The 10,653-nt window shown below is 37.4% G+C and overlaps 1 long non-coding RNA gene across 2 annotated transcripts in view; it reads left to right on the top strand.

Annotated features, from left to right (window-relative positions):
• Positions 1-833: 833 nt before the first annotated feature.
• LOC147176905 (uncharacterized) overlaps positions 834-10,653 on the top strand; it is a 31,133-nt gene continuing 21,313 nt past the window's right edge. The window contains exons 1-3 of one of the 2 annotated variants that reach the window (XR_015094331.1): positions 834-1,030; positions 1,789-1,957; positions 3,796-3,939. This is a non-coding gene — a long non-coding RNA (uncharacterized LOC147176905). Of the gene's footprint in view, positions 1,031-1,788; positions 1,958-3,795; positions 3,940-10,653 lie in introns of those variants that run through there. The other variant, XR_015094330.1, reaches the window with a different exon arrangement.

The following is a 10,653-nucleotide window of genomic DNA, read 5'->3' as shown; positions in this document are numbered from 1 at the left end:
AGGGATCAGATCACGGGTCTCGGGGGTCTTTTCTTTTTCCTTTTGTGTCGCCTCGTGTCACTTCCGGCTAACAGATGGACACGGACCCTCCCCTTATGGACTCTGATTGACTCCCCAAATCAAGATGGATCTGGGCGCGTTCACATTTGCATCCGCTGAAAAGAACCCGCACATTCATCAAAATGACATACAGGAGAAGAAGAATATAAGAAGTAGTAGTACAAGAAGAATTGATGGGTGTGTCTGCTGCTGTGTGGAAAGGAGGAACAGTAATATAGAAATTTGGAATAAATTAAAGAAACTGATAAACTGTCAGTTTCATTCAACTAAAGAGAGCAGCACCTGTGTCTACTGTATAACAGACATAACAAAAACTTGAGTTACACATATACATGACATGTAAACAAACCAACAAGCATGAACTTTTTTTTTTTTGTCTTTTAAAACACTTTCTGGAAATTCGGAACTCCTTTTTCCATGCGAGGATTAGTTATGTCACCTATTTTAAGGGTCTTAACTGATTGCTTAAAATGCACGAGAACCTACATGGCGTGTAAAAATCGTCACATGCATTCTTGCTACTCTAGTGTGTGGTTTACCCAAGATGAGCAAAACAGAACAACACACGTGACAGAAACAAATATTCACTGACAATCGCAAGAGTCCTCCCTAAACCTATAGCTGTCTGTTGTAGTTCAAAGACTGACCTGTGAGAGGCAGTGTGGTGCCACAGACTGCCAGAAAATATAAAGGAGAAAGAATAGTAGGGAGAAAATAAATCAAATAAGCTAGGCTAACTGTTAGCTTGCCAGTTAAAACTACAGTAGGGCTACATTATGGGGTACTAGAGAGGAATGAATTGGCAAGACTTGTAATTTATGGCTTCTTTACTAATCACTGGGCAGCATTGAAGTCAGGTGGAACAGATGTAGAGTAAATAGATGAAGAATAAAAATAATACTTTTTGACTTTTCAAAGGAAGATAGGTGCTCAATTGATCCTACTTCAGTAAACAGAGAGAATCATTGCCGTGAGTAGCCTACTGTTGCTCTTTCTTAAAAAAAGAAAAAGAAAAAAAAGTACCCTAATCTGTGTGAAGGTTTTATAATTGCCATAACATCCATGCTAATTTCTGTTATTAATCCATCTAAAATGTTTTGCTTTACAGTATTCGTTAAGCAGCTAGCAGATTTACATAAGATGAAACTTTAGGGCTTTGTTGAGCATTTTGGTGTTTAAATATAGATTTGCGTTATCCTAACCCTGTTTTGCAGTAAAGGGATAGGGTAACCTTCAACTGGGATTAACAAATAAAGCCCATGCCTTTGCCTTTTATTTGGAGTACTGTGTGAGCAAGAGTTTGAGTTGCGTTTTCAACCATGAAAGCAGGTGCTAAGGAATACTTTTAAGTGGGTTTTGACAAGTTTAAAAGTATTTAAAGTGAGGAGCGGAATATGTATTAAAAATAGGTTTTATATGTTCTCCTTATATTTGCGATAAAAATGAGGGTTCACTGTATTCCAACAAACGTCTAAACCACTCATACCATTGGGTTATTATGAGCGAGGCTGTTGCTCATTGATTAGTGTTCTAAAGTAGATAATAGTGCAGTAATGCAGGTTTCTAAGCCGAGTAGAACAAAACAGCAACGAATGAAGAAGGCCTTCTGGGTAAATCGTTGGGCTTAACCACAAAAATGCCATTCATTAGCACCTTGGGCTTTTGTTAAATCAGTTGTGCTTAATTTTTTTTATGATTATTTTTTTTCTGGTGTGTTGTGCGACCCAGGTGGTGAAGACAGTTGGCACCAGCACGGCTCTTGACTTTCTCGCAAAACATCAAGTGCATTGCAGGAACAAAACCTTGTCGGATCCGAATGAGTCCTTTTATCAGGCGTCGGGCAGCCCAGTGGGAGACCTTGAGAGCCCAAACTGTGTTTTAAGTGAGACTGCAACTGGTGAGGCCATTATCCTTTCACTCTTAAACCTTTTTCTTGCCTGTATATGCGTGCACATATGTGTACCCATACCTCTGTGTGTGTGTGTGTCTGTGTGTGTCCTTCCCCTCCCTTGAAAGCCCCGGAGCCTCGGGGAGCCGTGGAAAATCAATACTCTTCGGCAGCTCCCCCCTCTTTATTCATTTAATAACTCACTACCATTGCATTACTGTTCCACTGATCTCCCATCACAGAGCCCAGACTGACACCTTTGTGCTCTTTCACCACACTGGAGTTTGATGTAATCAGTTCAACCGGCACCCTCGCGCTTGACACATGCGTCAATGGCGGCCAAATATGAAAAAGACCCAAGTCAAAGAGGAGCGTGAGAGGGAACGGGCTTTCGAGGAAGTGGGCGTCAAATGGGTGCGAGGCGAACAAAAATACAAAATAAAAATCAAGAGAAGACCTGTACAATGTTTTAAATATTTTTCATGAAGCTAAATAAGGTCACAACTATGATCATATGAATAACTGTGACTGAATACCCTCTCAAATATAAAATGAATGATTTATTGAATTTTTTTTAATTGTTTTACGTACGCATTTTTGTCATAGTAAATTAGAAAATGAAAATTGTACAACCCATGGAGTGGAATATTTTACAATTTAACTTACTAATCTTACAGCTAATGAAAACCTCAAATTCTCCATCTCAAGAAATTTAAATATCAGATAATGAACAATGGAAACATAATTTTAATATAGATATTAGGTAGAAATCCTATGTGTTTAATAGCCCCTCACACAATGTTCACTAAAATAACAATAATACAATAGCTAATAATGAAACTGACCAAAAATTTTTATTAAAATTATCAATAAAAAACAGGAATTTAAAAAATACATATTTTTGTGGTGTACAGAATTACAGAAAATGGCCTCAACAAAAATCATGCCATACCTTAATATTTTATTGCACCACCTTTAGAGGGAATCACTGCAATCAAATAATATATTTTAGCATCTTGACAGGCGTTTTATTTTATTTTATTTTTTCCCACCTTTTATTTACCCACTTAAGTGAAATTGAGAACAGATTCTCATTTGCCGACCTGGCTGTAGACAGCGATGTACAACCAAATACATAATAAACAAAAAACAATCTATGCAATGTGATATAGTTGGATGTTTACATAATACATTATCAGATCATAGCATATGGTGAATAAAAAGGGTTCATAATAGGCTAAAAACAAGATGCTAAAAACAGGTGCAGGTGTTTGTTTGAGTGTTCCAGTCATTTGTGGCAAACACTGGAATTAAGGATCAGCCAAAATAACTATTTTGTACTAGTAGTATTTGTACTAATAGTCGTAGTAGTACAGGGTTTTTCCTGTCTCAAAATGAGGCAGAGGTGGTATCATCCTAACTATCGGTGCCAATACCAGTCTTATTTTAAGGTATCGGTACTCGCTGCGGTGACCTATACCATTATGGCCGCCCTCCTGCAGCCATTTTACGATCAGGGACTAGAAATTAGAAATGATATGAATACAAAGTTGCCATTAATTTTTTGCCATTTTTTAAACTACAATCATTAAAAATTCATCCACTAGTACATATTAAATTGTAAATATAGTTCAGCGTTGTTGTAAAACAATATTATGTTTATTGTACATACTGTGTTTTTATGACTTTGCCGATGGCTGGAGCGCGCCACCTCTGCCTCACAACCAGGAAAAGTGTGTGTGCAACGGTTTCTTCTTCGGTACATTAAAGTAAAAAAAAAAAGTGTTGTTTTTTTAAAAAAGAAAAGAAAAAGAAGAAAGCTGTTTCTTCTTCGGTTGTTGTTTCAGGTCTTTCCGGTGACATAGCGCCTCCATAATGGCACAACACTGCAACTGCAATCAATACAGCTGGAGCTCTGTGTTGAGCAATATCAGTGGCTCAGGCTGGAGGTGGTCGCCTCTGAATTTTGTACACAGGATAAACCCTGTAGTAGTAGCATTTTGGCCCACTATTTGAGCAAAGTGCTCTAACCTTCTGATGTTTGAAGGGTGCCTTCTCCTAACTGACCATGAGGAGTTGTTGCATAATGTTCCTTTTCACCAGGTGAGGAGTTTTATCTGTGTGAGAGTCACATTGCTGCAAACTGTATAAGTGTAAGTGTGTGTGGTAGTGATGGGAGGAAGGAGAGTTGGGGATGCGGTCCCCCCGTGCAGGCTGTGAGCAGAGAGCAGGTGGGCTCGGGATGGAGCAGAGAATCTGTATTGATTGTTTTTGTGCCTCAGAGCTGTTTAGCCATTGTCGACGCTGCCTCCACCAGCTGAGAGGCAAATTGCAGCGTTTACACCGGGAGGCATTTTCTTTTTCTTTTTTTTAATCCATTTATTTATTTTTCACCCTCCCCACCGACACTTTTTTTTATTTTAACAATGGCAGTTGTATCTACTGTCTAGCATGTCGGAGGAATTTTGACCGCTTTATTTGCAGGCTTTGACGAAAGCATCCAGGAGAAAGTTGTTTTTTTTCCGTTTCAACCAAACAGATTTGAACTCGTTCATTTTAGCACAGCCTCAGTGTGCATTATACTGTACAGCATGCACCCTACTTTAATAATGCATACATGTGACACATCCCATTAATGTTTAATGCAATATTTCCCCTTACAAAAATGTCAAGAGAGCTTAAATCAAAGGGAGACCATAACAACTCATTTACTACCGCGATCTTGTAACAGTAAACTTATCTTGTTAATTTTTGAGGTTTGGGAGTTTTTGTCATCCTTATCCAGTGATTGGAAGGCAGAGTAGTCTGCTGAGTTTGTATCATTTTCATCATTGCTGAGGCTGTACCAAGACTAGTAAGGAAAAAGAAAATACGATTAGACAGACAGCACACCCAACAAAGTACGCAACAAAAACAAAATACAGCATAGCAATAAATCTAATCTAAACAAACAAACGAACAAAAATAGACCGGAATAAATATAGTCTCATTATTAGGGTATCGAGTGGATACCCAGCCTTATTTCAAGGTATCGGTACTTGCGACAGCCACAAGTAACGATACGTTGAAGAAGGGCCGGGTATCGGCCTGATACGATACCTGGTATCGGTACTCACTCATCCCTAGTTGTGGCGTTTGATTAACAACAAGGCCTGTTTAAATCAATTATATTACACCTTTATATTATGGCATTCAGCTCCTAAGAGCCGTTGTTCTAGTACTATGCATCAACTTATATACGAGTTAGGTGCAGAAGTATTTTATTTATCCAGGTAAGGCAATTTGGACCATGCAATCTGCATAACATAGTTTTACAGTAATTCCTAAATATTAAATGTCATGTCTTGAGACAACCCTTTCTTTAAAGGTGAAAGTCTACACTTTTATGACCAATCCATAAAGGCAAGTGAATTTTGGAGGTATAAGATGAAGGAAAGCGCCGCTCCGGTGTGCAGCTGTACGACATGAACAGACAGGATGCAGACAAGCAGACGGGAGAGCAATGGGGCCAACGTTTTATCACCCTGGAGCACAAAATGATGCCTGCGCCGCTTTACAATGTTGTTCTACCTGATAGCCGACGCTGGACGGCTAAAGTGTGTGATTTGATGATGGTGCTTGAGCACATTAGGCACACACTGCAGTGTGTTTGCTCATCCAATCACCAGCAGGGAAAGTTAATGGCATGAGAGGAGCTGCTGTTTGCCAAACGCACCGTTGATTGATAGCGCAGAGTGCTTCAATGCCTTTGTATTACTACAGTATAGTATAGTGCAGTTGCTGTGTAGTGTAGGACTTGTGTAATGCTGTGGGTAACACAGTAAGCATGGTATAACATAGTCAAGAGTAGTGTAGTAGTTGTGTAGTGTAATGTAGTGTAGCATAACAAAATACAGTATAGTAAGGTATGGTATGATAGAGTATTGTATTCTATAGTGTAGCATGGTATAGTGTAGTGTAATATAGTGTAGCAATACTGTATAGGAGTTGTGTAGCAAAAGAGTTGGTAGTATTGTGTAGCCTAGCGTAGCATATCATAGTAGTAGTACCGTATAGCACAGTATAGTTAAGTTTGATATAAATTATATAGAAGAGGTCTAGTTACGAACGTTCGACTTACGAACATTCGCAGATACGAACAAATGTCTTTAAAAGCTGTATTTTGCGTGCAAGTTAATATTTAAGTGTGCGCCACATCATACGTTACGGTACAGTACTGTACTGTAGTTCCCCTCTCTGCCACAACCCTGCCAAGCAGCACCGCGTCATTTGTGCATTTCAACTACCTCTCTGTCTTGCGATGCACGGCACAGGAGCCACGGATCAGTGGCCGCGGCGCATGCGCTTTTCATACACCCAATCTTGGCGCCACACTGTGAGTACATTTCAGAGGCTCTCCTGGAGGATATTTATGAGAAGCAGCCCTCAGACGGCTTCTTTATCGGCGTAGTAGTAAAACATACAATATATCTTCAGCTTCGAAATCACTTGAATCCGACTCGGCGGTCGCCATCTTGACTCGTCATACGCGCCAATCACATTCGTGTGCACTTCACGGACAGCCGGAAAACATAACCTTTCATTTCAGTAGCCTGACATGAACTCAACTCAATAACTCCGCCATCAGTAAGCATATTAATTCAGTTTTCATGGCAGTGTACTGTGTAAAATTTTAATAAAATTTACTGTGAGGAAAAGTGGTTCAGACAATGGATGACGTAATTTAATGTATTTTTTAATTTAATTTATGTACTGTATAGAAAGTATGCATTGTATATAATTTAATTTGTTTCATTTTTTAAATGTTTCACATTTGATTTTTTTTGTTTAAAAACTAATAATTTCATACAATTTTATTTTTAAACAAAATTGAATAACATTCCCCTTACAAACAACCTCTCAGAACCCATTGTGTTCGTAAGTTGAGGACTACCTCTAGTGTAGTATAGCCTAGTATGGTATTAAATGGTGTAGTGGAGAGCAATGTATCACATATTTATGATTTGCTATTTGTAAAATCACCAAATACCTTGTAGATATTTCTAAGTCCTATCCTCTGATATTCACAGGAATTGTTTGTCAGGCCCTAGCACTGTCTAATGGAAAAGCAGTGATTTGCCGCCATCTTCTGGAATTTATAAGAAATTCTAAACCTTTTTTGTGGAGGTTTCAGTTGTGGCTTTTTCAGGGATAACGCTGTCGGACGCAGCACCGTGCGCTATAGTAGTTGTACTATACTTAACTGTGGCGTATACCATAATACAGTATAGTGTAGTATGGAATGGTGTAATAATATACCATAACATTGAACTCAACGTTATTTACACATCAATTTAAAAACAGCCTTAGCTGCATACAAAGTATTGCATCCTATAGGAGTTTTTAAGTACAATGTAGTGTAGCATCGAAACATAGAGTAGTTTTAAATTGTGTAATGTATAGTGTCATGTGGTGATCGATTACTTATGATATACATTTTTTTGCTCAGTGAGTATATATTTTGTTCCTATCGTCATATTTGGACTTTTCATAATAGAATTGAATATGAACAATGATCAAGCACCAGAGTCCGTGTTGTTGTGTTGCTGCCTGGCTCCATGCGGCGAGTCTGACATTAAATCATGAATTGTACTCGTTTGCATGTGTACGTGCATGTGCGTGTGTGAAGGCTTATTGATCGGCTTACGCAGCTTTATAGCGCTCCGTTGTAAATGTCATGTTTTTACAGGCTACTGTTTGATATAAGCGCGATTAAAATATTTGCTCGCCGACGCAGATTGCGAACACAGTCGCGCCATTACTCAGCAATTAAAGAGGCCTCCAAATAACTATATGGCGGCTTGATGTGGCCGAGTACACAAAATGTGGGAAGCCACAACTTAACCCCCCACCACCGCGCCCTGCACCATCTTGACTGTGTGTGCCTGTGGCTTAAAAGTCACTTCCTCTCATGTTTGATGTCAGTTTGCATGCATTTTTGAATTGTGGGGCGTGGTCATTTAGACCAGCAGCACATTTTAAGCCACATCACACAGACAAATTCAGTTGTGATTACTAAATGGCAAATGGCATAAAATAAGCTCAATGGCAACAAGCGCAACCACATATTGTTTCTGAAGTGTTGCTAACCAAAACAGCAGCACATGTAGTACCAAGAAACATTTCTCAGATGGAATAATGTGTGATTCCAGAATGTTAAACAATGTATGCTTGTAAATCCTCTTAAAATAAAGCCAAACCTCAATCACAAGGATATATATATATATATATATATAATAAAACATTTTTGTTTTACTTTTGCTAACCAAAACAGCAGCTCGTACCAAAGCACATCTCTCAGGTAAATTGCATTCAATTTCTTAAATGGTAAATGGCATGCTTATGAAACCTCATCAATCAAAGCTGTAAGGTGACACCCTCAAACATATTGTTTTTTTTTTACATTTATTTATTTATTTTTACTAACCAAAAGAGCAGCACATACCAATGTACACCACTCGTATGAATTCCAGTCCACTGCTATTGGTTTGTTACTGCTACACTACTCACAGTACTTTTCACTTAGGAGTATTGGATGGATTTTATAATACTACCTGATGTCCAATGCGTGGAAGTCTGTCTCAGGCTTTTTCCATTGTTTGTCCCTCTGCGGAGTTACAGCTCCTCTAAGTGGCTGAACCGTGCAACTGAAACTATTATGACACATCTATCCTAGACACAATTACACCAAGAAAAAATTAGTAAAACCTAATTTTACTACATGACTATGTTGTTAAGGATTTATTTTATTTAATGTTTTTAAACAGTAAAAATGCTCATATTGTCTCTAAGGTTTGACAAATGATATGAACAGCAATGCCATTAATCTGTTCTACAATTTTGAATGCCATGACAAACATAATTAAATAATTCTAATACAAAAATAAACAGATTGTGCATCAGTAATTCAATGGTCGTTGTGCTGCTCCTTTGCCAACAGGGGGCCGAATAATACACGTGTTCAAATATAAATTGTCCTTAATTACTGTGACATCGATGCTAGTTTTGTTAGCTTATCTACGGTGTTTCGCATTGTGTTTTAGCACTACACTAAAATCTAGCTCGCTTTCATAAGAAAAAGTTAACGCGTTTGCTGCCACCTTAGCTGGCGCTTATAACTCAAATATTTGCTCGCAACTCAAGACTAAAAATACACTTTTGACTATTGAAGAAACTATTATTATAGTGATTCAATTATTGACTCAAAGTAAGTAAAAAACAAACAAACGAAAAACAAAAAAATATCTGTAAAATAGTCAGTGTGTGAATGATGAACCGCGATATCGTGGGGGACCACTGAATTGTTATTCCCCATCGGCAATGAAGGCTTAATGAATGATTTGCATGACGTTGAGTATGTCAGACACGTTTTATTTTAAGCATAAACGTGCCCGTGTGATGTCGAAGGCTCCTGGGGAGAGCAGCAGATGAGAGAGAGTGTTGCTTTTGTGAATATGCATGGCTATCTGCATTCATTCATGCATTAATAGCCTGTGCAAATGTCAGAAAACGATGGAAGAATGCTGATATGACCCACCTGCGGCACGAAAAACTGAACCTTCTACGCAACTTTGATGTGCACGCATGCAAGCAGTGCAATAGTAGGAAAAATACAGCAGGTTGTGTTCATCATGAACGCAGGAAAACTAATTCATCAATTGTGTTGCAGTGCCACCTAATGATTCAAAGTGGCCTTACAACCACATACAGAATAGTCAGGAATACAAAACAAAACAACAAAACCCACTATAGCTCACACACACCCGCCCACACAAATCACCGTATGTGCAATCCATTGATTCTCTATACCACGGTCATGGGTCACCTCAACTCGAGGAGTTTTTTTTTTTTTAAACAAATATTTAATTATGTTAAATTATTCATATATTGCAGCTTACTTCTCGTGACAACACAATTTTACTATTGTAATATTAGAAAATACTTTTGTAGTATTATTATTTTTATCATTATTAATATTACAACTTTCAATTCTAATTTATTGGCAATACTACGTTATTCTTGTAATATATAGGATTTCACTATTTGTAATAGAGATTTTTTTCCCTGTAAAGAATATAGTTGTATTCTTCTCCAACATTACGACTTTATTGTCGTAATATTATGATTCATTCTTGACACATGTCTTTAGAAAGAAAAACATGTTTGTTTGTTTTTAGATATTATGACTTAATTCTTGTAATATGATTACTTTCTGGTAACAGGACAACTTTACTCACATAATAAAATGAATGGATTAAAATAATATTGCTTTATTGATCAAATATACATGTACTGTACATACCTAATAAGTCAATAAATTAATATGATACATTATGACAACCAATCCTTAAAACTATATAACTTTATAGTTGTACTATTACAATTTTAATATTTAGATTTTTTTCCACCTCCAAAATACTATTTTATTTTTGTGATATGACTTCTAATTGGTTTCTTGTTATCTATTTTTGCAATTTCATTCATGCAATATTACGACTTAACTATCGGAACATTCTGATTTTTTTATTTTTGCATAAAAATTATGTCATTCTTGTAACATTATGACTAACCCGGCATTTTTCCTTTTCAGTGTCGTTCTTATAGGTTAATGTAGCTTTATGTTGAACATGTTCCTAATTTCCTTACGATGAAAACTGTTGCCGAAT

This window comes from Leptonotus elevatus, chromosome 3 (assembly GCF_054856555.1).
Source record: "Leptonotus elevatus isolate MCC_2025b chromosome 3, RoL_Lele_1.0, whole genome shotgun sequence".
NCBI classification, from domain to species: Eukaryota; Metazoa; Chordata; class Actinopteri; order Syngnathiformes; family Syngnathidae; genus Leptonotus; species Leptonotus elevatus.
The sequence above is the reverse complement of the archived record's forward strand: the minus strand, read 5'-3'. Positions and strand labels throughout refer to the sequence as shown.